At 49.8% G+C, this 12,779-nt stretch overlaps 1 protein-coding gene across 7 annotated transcripts in view; it reads right to left on the minus strand.

Moving 5' to 3' along the window:
- SPEN (spen family transcriptional repressor) overlaps positions 1-12,779 on the minus strand; it is a 460,760-nt gene that overhangs the window by 276,908 nt on the left and 171,073 nt on the right. The window lies entirely within an intron of this gene.

A 12,779-nucleotide genomic window follows, 5' to 3' on the forward strand; every position in this document is an offset into this window, starting at 1 on the left:
GGTTGCAAACCGGGTGCTGGTCCTTCTGCACGTATTTGTGGTGGCAGTTATGGCAGAATTTAAAGGGCGTTTTGTCCATTCCTGCCCTCACGGGGCACCCTGTGTGTGCATTCTCCGTCGGACGTCAAAGTTCTCCTTTGGCGTCCCGGTTCAGTGATCTTGTTTCTCGAGGTCTTCTCCAATCTTTTTTATGTAGAAATCAGTCTTTTCTCTGTTCTCTCCTCCAAAAACTCTGGAGCCTCTCAGCGACGATCCAGACCCAACGGCGGAAAAAAGAATCTGAAGATGGCGCCCAAAGGTGGGAGCTTCCGCAGGAAGCATGCAGACGTCACAGGAAGTACTCCAAAGGTTAGGACGTTGACGCCCACCTTGGCTACAAAAAAAAAAAAAAAAAAAAGAGAAAAGACTACGATTCCGTACCCAACCACTAGACCAGCATAGTGAATCCAGAAAGATTCACACTGCAAAACTTGAGGGTGTAGTTCCCATTTGTGGATCTATTGTTTACTCCTGGAAGATGTTCTGCAAGTAGATACATTTTGTGACGTATAGCCGAACTCCAGATGGTCTGTGCTAGTTGTGACAGCTGGAGAGTCTCTCCCCCTGTTTTTGTATGTAGTACATTGCTGTCATGTTGTCTGTATGGATCAGGATAGCTCTGCTTACTAAACGTACTTGAAACGCTTTAAGCGCTAGAAAAATCGCGAGCAGCTCTAGATGATTTATGTGAAGTTGCTTTTGCTGCAGGCTCCACTTGCCCTGAATTGTATTCGTCTGGAGATGAGCTCCCCAACCTGTGAGGGATCTGTGGAACTGGGTCAATGAAGGGCCGCCCTTTTGAAAGGTTTTGTATATTCCGCCAATGCAGAGAGCGATGGGGGGGTGTGGCTGTCCGCCATCACTAGATCTGATAACAGACCCTGAGCATGGATCCACTGATGTGCTAAGCACCCCTGAAGAGGACGCATCTGGAGTCTTGCGTAAGAGCCATCATCCCTATTAACTGCATGAACACTCTGATACTGACAGAGTAAAGTTTGTATGTTGCGGATTCTGGCAGGATTGGGGTTGCCCAAGGCCTTTTGTTTATCTATAGGGGCTCTGAGATGAGCCTGTTGGTTGGATGGCTGGAGATGGGATTTGGACAGAGTTACTGTGAATCCAAGATCGTAGAGCAACTGCACTGTTTTAGGAGTATGACGTAGACCGCTTTTTTGCGAGATGGCTTTTATGAGCCAGTCGTCCAAATATGGGAAGACATGAATGTGTTGCCTTCGTAGATGAGCTGCAACTACTGCCAGGCGCTTGGTGAAAATCCTGGGCTCAGTAGTTATTCCGAATGGGAGCACTTTAACTGATAGTGATCGCCTGCTACTATGAACCTGAGGTACTTGCAGTGAGCAGGTTGTATTGAAATATGGAAATAGGCGTCCTTTAAGTCCAGAGTAGACAGACAGTCGCCTTGTTGAAATAGCAGGAGCACTTATTGGAGTGTGACCATGTAAAAGTTATCTGATTGAATGTATAGATTTAGTTCTCGGAGGTCTAGTAGAGGTCTGTGAGCCGTTCTTCTTGGGAATTAAGTAGTACAGGAAGTATACCACTGCCCCTTGATATTTTAATGGGACTGGTTCTATAGCTCCTGTCTCTAACAGAGAACTTCTTGCTTTAGGAGGGTAAGATGTTCTTGTGACATTGCGTGTGATCTTGGAAGAATGAGGAGCGTCTGTAAGTTCCAGGCAGTAACCATATTGGATAATTTGTAAAAAGCCATTTGTCCCTGGGGCCGACAGGGTCACTGACCCACAGGAGATCGTGGACGTCTTTGACAGATACCATGAGAAGGTCTACGCAGCCGAGTGTCAGTATAAAAAGGCAGAAAATGCGGATATGATCCGGGACATTACGATGCCTATCCTTTCGGACGAAGATAGGGAGTTCCTCGACTCTCCTCTCACTAAGGATGAGGTGTCACAGGCGATTAGAGGGGTTCGGTCTGGTAAAGCTTCGGGCCCTAATGGGCTTCCTATTGAGCTGTATAAAGTTAATGCGAATAAGTTAGCTCCCTTTATCAAAGATCTGTTTGTGGAGAGTAGGGAGAGAGGTCGGCTTCCCTATGATCAGCGTGTGGCGAATATAGTCCTCCATAAAGAAGGTAAGCCAAAGAGAGTGTTCCTCCTATAGGCCGATTTCCTTGTTGAATGCGGAGCCTAAAATTTTGGCGAAACTGTTGGCGAACCGCCTGGTCAAGGTGATTAATACGCTGGTGCATCCAGACCAATCGGGCTTCATGTCTCGCCGGAACACAGCTCTTAATTTGCGTAGGTTGCATGGGTTAATTGGTGGGGCTTCGCGGATACATGAACAGTCGATATTACTATCTTTGGACGCCACTATGGCCTTTGACAGGGTGGAGTGGCCTCATATTTTTGGTAAGATGGGTCTAGGCTCGGAGTTTGTCTCTTGGGTTCCTATAGTCTGGTTCGCTGGCCCGAGTAGTCAATAATCACAGATCAGCTGATTTCGCGCTGGGGAGAGGCACCTGGCAGGGCTGTTTTCTGTCCCCGCTGCTCTTTGCATTGGCACTTGAGCCGCTAGCGGCTTGGGTTCGCTGGGATAGATCGATTAGGGGGCTCCGATGGACACCCGACTGGAAGGACAAGATATCGCTCTACGTGGATGATATTCTTCTGTACCTAACCTCCCCTCAAGCTTCACTTATGAATTTCTAGACGTCCTGGAGGTGTTCAGTAGATATTATGGCTTTGCCATTAATTGGACGAAGTCAGTCCTTTTTGTTTTCAGCAGTGATCCCCCGGAGATTCCCCCACGCTGTCCGGTTAAATGGGAAGTTTAGGGATTTAGATATCTTGGTATATTTATATCCCTGGACCCTCGCAGCAGATACTCGCACAACCAGTTGCCTCTGCTGGTTCAGCTTAGGTGCAACGTGGATCGCTGGAAGTTGCTTCCCCTTTCTCTTCTTGGTCGAGCTGTTCTGTTTAAGATGATGGCCCTTCCTCGTTTTCTCTATGCGCTCCAGAACTCTATGGATCCGGTTCCGCAGTCGTACTTCAAGGAGGTAGAGGCTCTCCAGATGCAACTTCTCTGGGAGGGCAGGCCCCGAATTGCGTTTGCGAAATTGACATTGTCGTGGTACGATGGCAGGATTGGTCTGCCTAATATTAGGAAGTATTATTGGGCATCACAGCTGGCGGCGGTCAATCGCACAAGTTACTACTTGTGTAACGATAGATCTGTAAGAGACATCAGTTAGTGATAGATTCCTTACATTAGAATATCCCCAGGCGTCAGACTGGATCCGGAAACTTTTGCGTAGCAGTACGTCGGCAGGCGTCGTCTGCGGCTCCGCGTCAGTCGCCGTGATGACGTCGTCTGAGTATTTAGACGCCGCCTCCGCGTGCTGGCGTCAGTTCTTAGACACAGCTTTTCCGCGCCAGAAACGCAGAGCTATGCCAAAAACCAACACTGGTGCCATGAAACTAGGGCCCTGAAAGGGGATGACCTTAACCCTAAATATCGGTTCGCAGAACGGGGAGGATGGGTGGGTCGGTGAGGAATCTATCACTAACTAATGTCTCTTACAGATATATCGTTACACAAGTAGTAACTTGTGCATCTGAAAGAGACACGTTAGTGATAGATTCCTTACCTTAGAATAGATACCCCAGCAATACCAACCCCGGTGGTGGGTCTGCGAACCAATAATCACACCAGAAAGTCCTGGAGGACGGAACGGCCAAAGAAGCCATCTCTCTGGACTTGACTGTCCAGGCAATAATGTCGTGCAAACGTGTGCAGCGAGGCCCACGTAGCCGCCTAGCAAATGTCCTGCAAGGGCACACCTCAGTCCAAAGCAGTTGTAGTCGCTGTGGCTCGAGTGGAATGAGCCCTCAGCCCCACTGGGGGTTCCTTCTTCGCCAAGGAGTAACACGCCTGGATACACAAGATGATCCACCGCGAGATGGTCCGCTTGTGCACCGCTTTCCCCTTCTTAGCGCCCACGTAACCAACAAAGAGTTGGTCATCCACCCGGAACTGGCGTGTGTGATCCAAATAAAAAGAGAGCGCACGTTTTGAGTCCAGACGGTGGAGCCTCTTCCTCTCTCGCGGGATGCGGAGGCAGAAAGAAGGTGGGCAGGGTGACAGATTGCCCAATGTGGAAGACCGTGACTACCTTGGGAAGGAAGTAGGGCCTCGTCCGTAAAACAACCTTGTCCGGATGGACTGAAAGGAAGGGAGGTTTACAAGATAGAGCCTGGAGCTCATTCCCTCTCCTGGCAGAGGTGATGGCTACCAGGAAGGCAGTCTTCAAAGTAAGAAGGCGGAGAGGACAGTTGTGGAGTGGCTCGAAGGGAGCGCACATCAGAAATGTAAGAAACAAGTTCAAGTCCCACTGAGGCATCACAAAGGGCACAGGAGGGTACCTATGCGTGATGCCTTTCAGGAATCAATTAACGATAGGGGACTTGAAAAAAGAAGGTTGATCACGTAGCCTCAAAAAGGCTGAAAGAGCAGAAAGGTAGCCCTTGATAGTGCCCAGAGCTGAGCCCTGTTGGGCAAGAGAGAGAAGAAAGCGAAGAACCTCAGAGAGAGGGGCATTGAGGGGATCCACAGCCTTTGCTGTGCACCATGCCACAAATCTGTTCCACCTACAGGTGTATACTGACTTTGTGGAGGGACGCCTGGCTGCCAGAATGATGTTACAAACTTCAGGAGGCAAGTCAAATGGCCTCAACTGTCGCCGCTCAATCTCCAAGCATGGAGGTGGAGACTGGACAGGTTCGGGTGGAGGACCGTCCCCTGCTGCTGCGACAGAAGGTCCTCCTGAAGAGACAGACGAACCGGGGGATCGACTGACATACTGAGTAGCTCGGGATACCAGTACCTTCGTGCCCAGTCCGGAGCCACAAGGATGACTTGTGCCCGGTCGCGCCTGATCTTCTTCAGCACTCTGGGCAGAAGTGGTATAGGCGGAAAGGCGTACAACAGACCGTAACTCCACTCGCGACGAAAAGCGTCTCCGAGCGAGTGCCGCCTTGGAAATTCCAACGCACAGAACTGATGACATTGCGCGTTCTCTTCGGTGGCGAATAGATCTAACCAAGGCTCTCCCCACTGCAGAAAGAGGCCTTGCGCCACGTCCGAGTTCAGACGCCATTTGTGGTCTATCATGCACCGGCAGCTGAGTTCGTCCGCCCTGGCGTTCAGAGAACCTGCCAGGTGTTGAACCACCAGAGTCACGCACTGATGTTCCAGCCATTGCCAGAGGCGCAGAGCCTCCTGGCAGAGGGTCCACGACCCCACCCCGCCCTGTTTGTTGCAGTACCACATGGCGGTGGTGTTGTCCGTGAACACCTGCACTACACTCCCCCTGACAGAGGGGAGGAATGGCTTCAGTGCTAGACGAATCGCCTGCAGCTCCAAAAGGTTGATATGGAGCCGGGACTCCGCCGGAGACCAGAGGCCTCTGATCTCCGCCTATCCCATGTGGCCTCCCCAGCCCTGGAGGGACGCGTCCGTCACAACTACATGCTCCGGTTGGGGAAGGGAGAGGGATCTGCCGCTGACCCAGTCGCGGTCCGTGAGCCACCACTGCAGCTGTCTCGCAGTGCCCTCCGAGATCAGGACATGGTCGGACAGGTTGCCCTGATGCTGGGCCCACTGAAACTTCAGGTCCCACTGCAGAGCCCGCACATGCCACCGGGCGTGATGCACCAGAAGGATGCAGGAAGCCATCAGCCCCAGAAGCCGCAGCGTCAACCTGACCGAAACCCGTGAAAAAGGCTGGAAGATTGGAATCAGAGCCTGTATATCCCGAACCCGCTGCTCGGGTGGGTAAACCCGAAACTGCGCCGAGTCGAGAACCGCTCCGATGAAAAGGAGCTTCTGAGAGGGGCACAGATGTGACTTCGGCACATTGATGGAGAACCCCAGCTGGTGCAAGAGGTCTGCCGTTGCCTGGAGGTGGTTGACGACTGTCAGGGGCGAGCCCGCCTTCAACAACCAGTCGTCGAGGTAGGGGAAGACAGACCCCTAACCGGCGCAGATGAGCTGCGACCACTACCATCACCTTCGTGAACACCCGTGGGGCGCTGGTAAGGCCGAAGGGGAGCACGGTAAACTGAAAGTGCCCGTGGCCTACTGTGAACCGCAGGTAACGCCAGTGGGCCGGCAGGACGGGGATGTGAAAATAGGCGTCCTGCAAGTCCAACGCTACCATCCAGTCTTCTGGGTCCCGGGCAGCTAAGACCTGAGCCAGAGTCAGCATCTTGAACTTCTCCTTCCGGAAGAAGCCGTTGACGTTCCGTAGGTCCAAGATAGGGCGTAGGCCCCCTTTGCCCTTCTTGGGTACCAGAAAGTAGTGGGAATAGCAACCATGTCCTACTTCTGGCCCTGGAACGCGCTCGATGGCCCCCTTGGCCAAGAGGGCCGAAACTTCCTCTTGCAGAAGCCGCAAGTGATCCCCCGATACGCGGTGGTATTGCGGTGGCATGGCTTGAGGGGTCGTCTCGAAGGGGAGGGAGAAGCCCCTCCGGACGATCTGCAGCACCCACCTGTCCGAAGTGACAGTGCGCCAGTGAGTGGTGATGGCAAACCCTGCCCCTCACTGGCGTCACATGGGCCGAGAAGCACAGACTAGGAGGGTTTAGAGGCGGATGCTGCTGGGGAAGGTGTGGACTGGCCTCGCAGTTGTCCCCGACCGCCTCCACGGCGGTTTCCACGGCCGCCACCGAGCTAGATGTTAGTCTGCGGCGAGCAGCTGGCAGCACGTGTGAGGGCGCCCCTTCCTTGGCCACGAAAGGAGCGAAAGGAATCCATCTGCTGGTGCGGGGCCGAGAGGCCCAAGGACTTGGCCGTAGCCCTTGAGTCCTTAAAGCGCTCAAGCGCATGGTCTGCCTTGTCGCCAAAAAGGCGACGGCCATCGAACGGCATGTAAGTGCCGTGAAGCCATAAAGAGCATATGGTCTGGGAGTTTGTCATTACGAACTCCACAGCTCCTCGGAGTCGAAGTTGCACTTTACAAATTCTTTATAACATAATGGCTTTACTGAATATTGGGAAGTTTGGTAGCAGACTTCTCAGCATAATAATCCCACACTAATGGCAGTGTGAAATTCTTTATACAATGCACTCGGGGCATCTTAGAGATGCCCCCTGAAAAAACAACCAGCCTCTGGTGGGTTCCCTAAGTGGTAAACACCAGCCATCATCACAAGACAAGTTTCTGGACCCCTGAGGTGGAAGTCTTTATTCCCTGAAACCAGAAACTAAGCCTTCCCTGGGTGGAAGAGGTCACACCTCCCCCAGGTCAGGAAGAGCTATCTGTGGCAGGGGACCTTCAAAGTCCTTGCCGCCTTTGCAACGCAACCCCCAGCCTCTCCTGCTATCAGGAGCAGACCCCTTTCCTGTCTCACCTGCTTTTGGTGGGAGGACAAATTCCTACAGCCCAAAAGGTATGCTCACCTCTGCTAATCCCATCCCGCAGTTGGGGAAGGGGAGGTGAAGTCCGCTCTTCAGCGCCTGCCATCTTGCAGACGACAGGCACTCTCCAATCGGGATAGGGATTGTGACCACTCTCCCATGAGGAGTGAGCACAATCAGGGTGTAAACAAGAGTGTTGGCACGGCGCACAGCTAGTTGTGTGGTAAGTTTGGTTTGAAGATTTGAAGAAGTTAAACAAGTTTAAGGTGCTCCGGCAGGTGACGCAACTGTCCAACTGCGTCAAAAATTGTAAACTAGTTGAGTGCGCTACAGAGGTGTAGGCGCATCCCTGCACTTGGGCACACTAATAGGGTTCATTGTTGCAGAGCAAATGACTCCAATTTAAGACAGTTTTTCAACAAAATGCTCCGATGCATTTCGAGCCCAAGTGCAGGGATGCGCCTACACCTCTGTAGCGCACTCAACTAGTTCACAATCAGGGTGTAGTCACCCTAAGGTCAGTAGCCCATTGGTTACCAACCTAAGACTCCTGAAACGTCCCCTATATTCAGTATTTAACCCAGAAGGCAGATTCCGGCAAACTACAAAGATGGACGAAAGAAGAAGCACAGCAAAGGAGACTGCAGAGAGGAACTGACTTGGCCCCAGCCCTATCGGCATGTCAGCAGGTTCCAGAGATCCTGCACCAAAATCCACCTTGTCCCGTAGCCAGCAACCTCTACAAGCTCTGAGAAGACTGACCTCCTTTAACAAAAACAAATAGTTTCCTACCGGTCGGTGTAGTTTTGCAGCTTGAAGGTCTTTCTGGATTCACTATGCTGTGCATTATTCCGCGGTCTAGTGGTTGGGTCCGGAATCGTAGTCTTTTCTTTATTTTTTTCCCGTAGCCCAGGTGGGCATCGACGTCCCACCTTTTGGTGTACTTCCTGTGACGTTGGCACGCTTCCTGCGGAAGCTCCCACCTTTAGGCTCCATCTTCGGATTCTTTTTTTGTTTTGTGTTCTGTTTTCTCCCTGCTTGTTGATGTAGAACATCGTTGTTGTGTGGTCTGTCTGGATCAACACGCTCTGGTTGTACAGTTTAGTCTGGAAGGCTTTCAGGGCGAGGAACACTGTCTTTAGTTCTAGGTAGTTGATGTGTTTGACCGCATCCGCTGGAGTCCACAGACCCCTCACCCTGAGCTTGCTCATGTGTGCTCCCCATCCCTTCTGGGATGAGTCTGTGGTGATGGTCACCGTTTGGGTCGGTGGTGTTAAAGGCTTCCCTTCTGTTATGTTCTCCTTGTTCCACCACAACATCTCCTCCTGCACTGCGTGTGTTAAACAACCACTAGATCTTCCCAACTTCCTGTATCTTGTGACCATTGTTCTTGCAGCCATTCCAGGAATGGTCTCATGTGGAGCCGTACATTTGGGACCAGATGTATGCAGGAGGCCATCATGCCCATGATCTTGCTTGCTGTCCTCACCGTCAGAGCCATCCCCTTCTGGTAGAGGCGCGTCTCCTTCAGCAGGGACAGTGTTCACTTGTCGCTGGGGAACAGCAAGCTCTATATGGTGTCGATCTGTGCTCCTAGGAAGATTTTTACTTGCTCTGGTTCCATTGAGGATTTCCCCCCAGTGAATGGAGAATCCCAGGTCCACCAGTGTACTGGTCACGAGCTGTGCGTGTTCTTTGTATGTCCTGTGTGAACTTGCCTTTATTAGCCAGTCGTCCAGGTAAGGGTATACATGTATCCCTTCCCTCCATAGGTGCGCTGCCACTGCTGCGAGGCACTTTGTGAAGACCCTTGGTGCGGATTTTAGTCCGAATGCTAGGACTGAACTAGTAGTGATCTTTGTTGATGGTAAATCTCAGTAGATGATTGTGCTGCCTGTTCATTGGGATGTGCAGGTGGGCATCTTTGAGGTCTATGGTGGCCATGAAATCTCCGTCCCTTATCTGAGGAATGACCTCTTGTAGGGACGTCATCTTGAACTTTTGTTTTTTTATGTACTTTTTTAGGAACCTTAAGTCGAGGATGTGTCTCTGTTTCGTTCACTTTGTTACCAGGAAGTAGGTTGAGTACACTCCCTTGTTCCTTTCTCTGTATGGTACTGGTTCGATGGCCTCCTTTTGGAGGAGTTCCTTCGCTTCCTTTTGAAATAGCTCTAGCTCCTTTCCTGACTGCGCCTTTCTTTTTGGTTTCCAGTTTGGCGGTGTCTTTTCCAGTTCAATGCAATATCCGAACTGTATGATGTTGAGTACCCATTTGTCTGTGGTTATCTTCTTCCACTCCCGGAAGAAATGACTTAGCCTGCCTCCTACTGGTGTTACATGTTCGTTGATGTTTTGTCCGTGTAACCCTGTGTTGGTCTTGTTGTGCTCCACCCTGGGAGGAGTTGCGTGGGTGGGCACGTATTGCGTGACGGAGTCACTTAGAGGTGGGTTGTTGGCCCCCTCTTATTTTGTCCACGTCTGTTCGCCCTCCCGCAAAAGGACTGGCCCCTTTGCTGGTAGTGCCAGGTTTGTTTTTGATGTCCTTGTTGTGCTTGGCTGTTGCCCTGGTGGGAGTGTTGGAAAGTCTGGTGTGACGTTCCTGGCTGGTATCCCCCTCTTCCGTTCGGTATCCGCGACGGAGTACCCCTTTTCATCCCCCTGAATAATTGTAAGGTCCCCAAGGACCTTGCAGTTTTATTTTCTTCTTTGAGCTGGGTGAGCTTTTCATCGACCGGCGGCCCAAACAGTGTCTCCCCATTGAACGGGGTGCTTAGTGTTGTGCTGCACCTCTGGTTTGAAGCCTGAGATCCTGAGCCAGGCCTGCCTTCTATCCGTGATTTCCAACATCATCAGCCTGCTGGACGTGTCAGCTCCATCCAAGGCTGTTTTGAGGCAAGAATTTGCCACATTTTTCCCTTCTTCCACAAGGTGTGAAGCTCTTTGTTGGTACTCGTCTGGGAGGTGCTTGATCAGCTGTCCGATCTCGTCCAGAATTTGGTACTGGTGCCTGTTCAGCAGGGCGTTTGAGTTTTCCATGCGCCAGTGCATCGCTGCATTTCTTTCCATCTTCCTTTCCGTTAGGTCCATCCTCCTGCTTTCCTTGTCTGGTGGTGGCTCTGATGTTGGCACATTTGCCTTTTTCCTGGTGGTCGGCGCAATAATGAAGTCCGCCGTAACTGATCCTTGGATGTAGGGAGGATCCTTAGAGGAGTGTTTATATTTCTTTCCGTCCTAGGCGTAACTGACCTGCATGTTGCCGGTTCCTGAACGCCTCCTTCCCCTGGGCCATGACACTCAAGCATGGGGAGGTACTTGCCTGATCCCATGAGGCACAGGGTCAAGACTGATTTGCATATGGCCATGTCTGAACTGGGGTGGCTTGGTGAGCAAAATAACGATGGATTAAACACAGATCTGTGACTGGGGGTGAATGTTTTGCCATTGTGCAACATTCCGTCCATCATCTTGTGTGTTTTCCTAAAAAGGAGTCACAGGCACAGATGACGATGAAGTCTTTTTGTGAGAAGAGGATGGACTAAAGAGCTCTCTACTCTCAGATCATTCTGTCGCAGTCCTTGCTGTGAGATCTTGATTTCTTGGTCTCTTTCTCATATGAGATGGAGCCCTCATTTTACGTTTCTTCCCGGATGGAAAATTACCCTGCCCCCTCATCATCCAAATTAGAGTCAGAATCTGTGTTTTTCTTCTGAAGACAAAGTAGTAACCTGGCTTCACGATCTTTTAGGGTCTTAGCAGAAAGGTCCTGCAATGCTTACACTCCTTGGGTTTATGGGGAGGTAATTAGCAGTTAAGAAATTCCTTATTGGAATCCTCAAAGAATAATCTTCAAAAGTTGATAAAAGCACTGAGACTGAGCAGAACTCAGGGAGGCTCTCTCACACAATACGTGCAGTTAGAAATCTAAGGTGTGGTGGCTCTGCAGGGGAGAGTGCTTAAGGGTCTGATTGGGTGGCAAGTTTTGTTCCAATATAACAGTGAATTGGTTACCAATGTCACTTGGCTTCTCTATGGGTCCCCCCAACAGTTAGGTGTAGCACTGATTAATATTATTATTACAGTGAGACTCCAACCATGACAACAGGGAAGATTCAAGCATATGCATATATTAAAGATTCAATACTGGATAATAACACAGTAACAAATTCCTTATGGAAGCAGGAGAACAAAAAGTTTCTGAATGCTTTAAAGTGGAACACACTCAAAATAAAAAGTTAACTTAATGATTAAGTTTAGTCTTCATTTTAATTTTCTGACATTTCAAAGTGCCGCATTTACAAACAGCAAGCCTCTTTCTCCCAGTGGCTAGTAGGCACTATGCCATATTTAAAATTTTAAAATACATATTTTTTTTTTAAATGGGAGAAATTTAAAGTGAATAAATATATTTCTATGAAACATTAAGTCTTAACGTGTTTCTCCATTTTCAATTAAGTCTTAATGTTTTATGAAGCTTTTTTCATCCTTTTAAATTTCTCCCATTTAAACAAATACCTATATTTTTCGGTTATACATTTGGCACAATGTCTACAGGCCACTAGGATCAAAATGCCTGCTGTTTGTAAATATGACACTTGGAAATAGAATGAAATTTAAAAATAAAGGGTGAGTTTTACAGAATACATATTAACAAAGTTAGTTCTGTTTAATTTCCTCCAACCAAAGTGTCACCTTTACACCAAGTAGGGCTCTTTCTCACAGAGGCTGGTAGACAAGGTGTCATATTTATAACTCAAAAATACAGCCATTATTTTAAGAGGAAGAAATTTAAAGTGCAGAAAAATGTTCCATATTATGGACATCTTTGCATAACAGTTTTCTGCACTTTACATTTCTCCCATTTAAAAAAAAAGGTTGGGTTTTTGAGGCAAGACTGCGCCCACGCGAGTGGACGTGTAAGCTGACCGCTCCTCGACTTACCTAACTGCCGAGGAATGCGGGCAATGTTTTCGGCGGACTAACGGTGGTGGAATTGACGACTACTGCGATACTAAGGCTATCACGATAAGCGGAGGACTGGCGTCTTCACTGCTTCTGCTAACCGCCGTAGCTGCGCTGGCTCCGCAGTGGTAGGCAAGGAGCCGCGGACGCAAAATCACAGACTGACTCCGCATCCAGACTCAACGAGGCTGAGACTCGTATTTCAAACTCAGAGTATATGGTCGAGCAGCAGAAAGGAGCGACAGAAGCATTACAGGGGAGCCGCAACAATCAGAGTTCTCCAAGTGCCAGAAGGAAAAGAGGGGCAGGATCCACGCAAATGTATAGTGGACTTATTTAAGAACGCTTTTCCTGAACTAAATAAATGGTAATGG

This window comes from Lissotriton vulgaris, chromosome 5, assembly GCF_964263255.1.
Source record: "Lissotriton vulgaris chromosome 5, aLisVul1.2, whole genome shotgun sequence".
NCBI lineage: Eukaryota > Metazoa > Chordata > Amphibia > Caudata > Salamandridae > Lissotriton > Lissotriton vulgaris.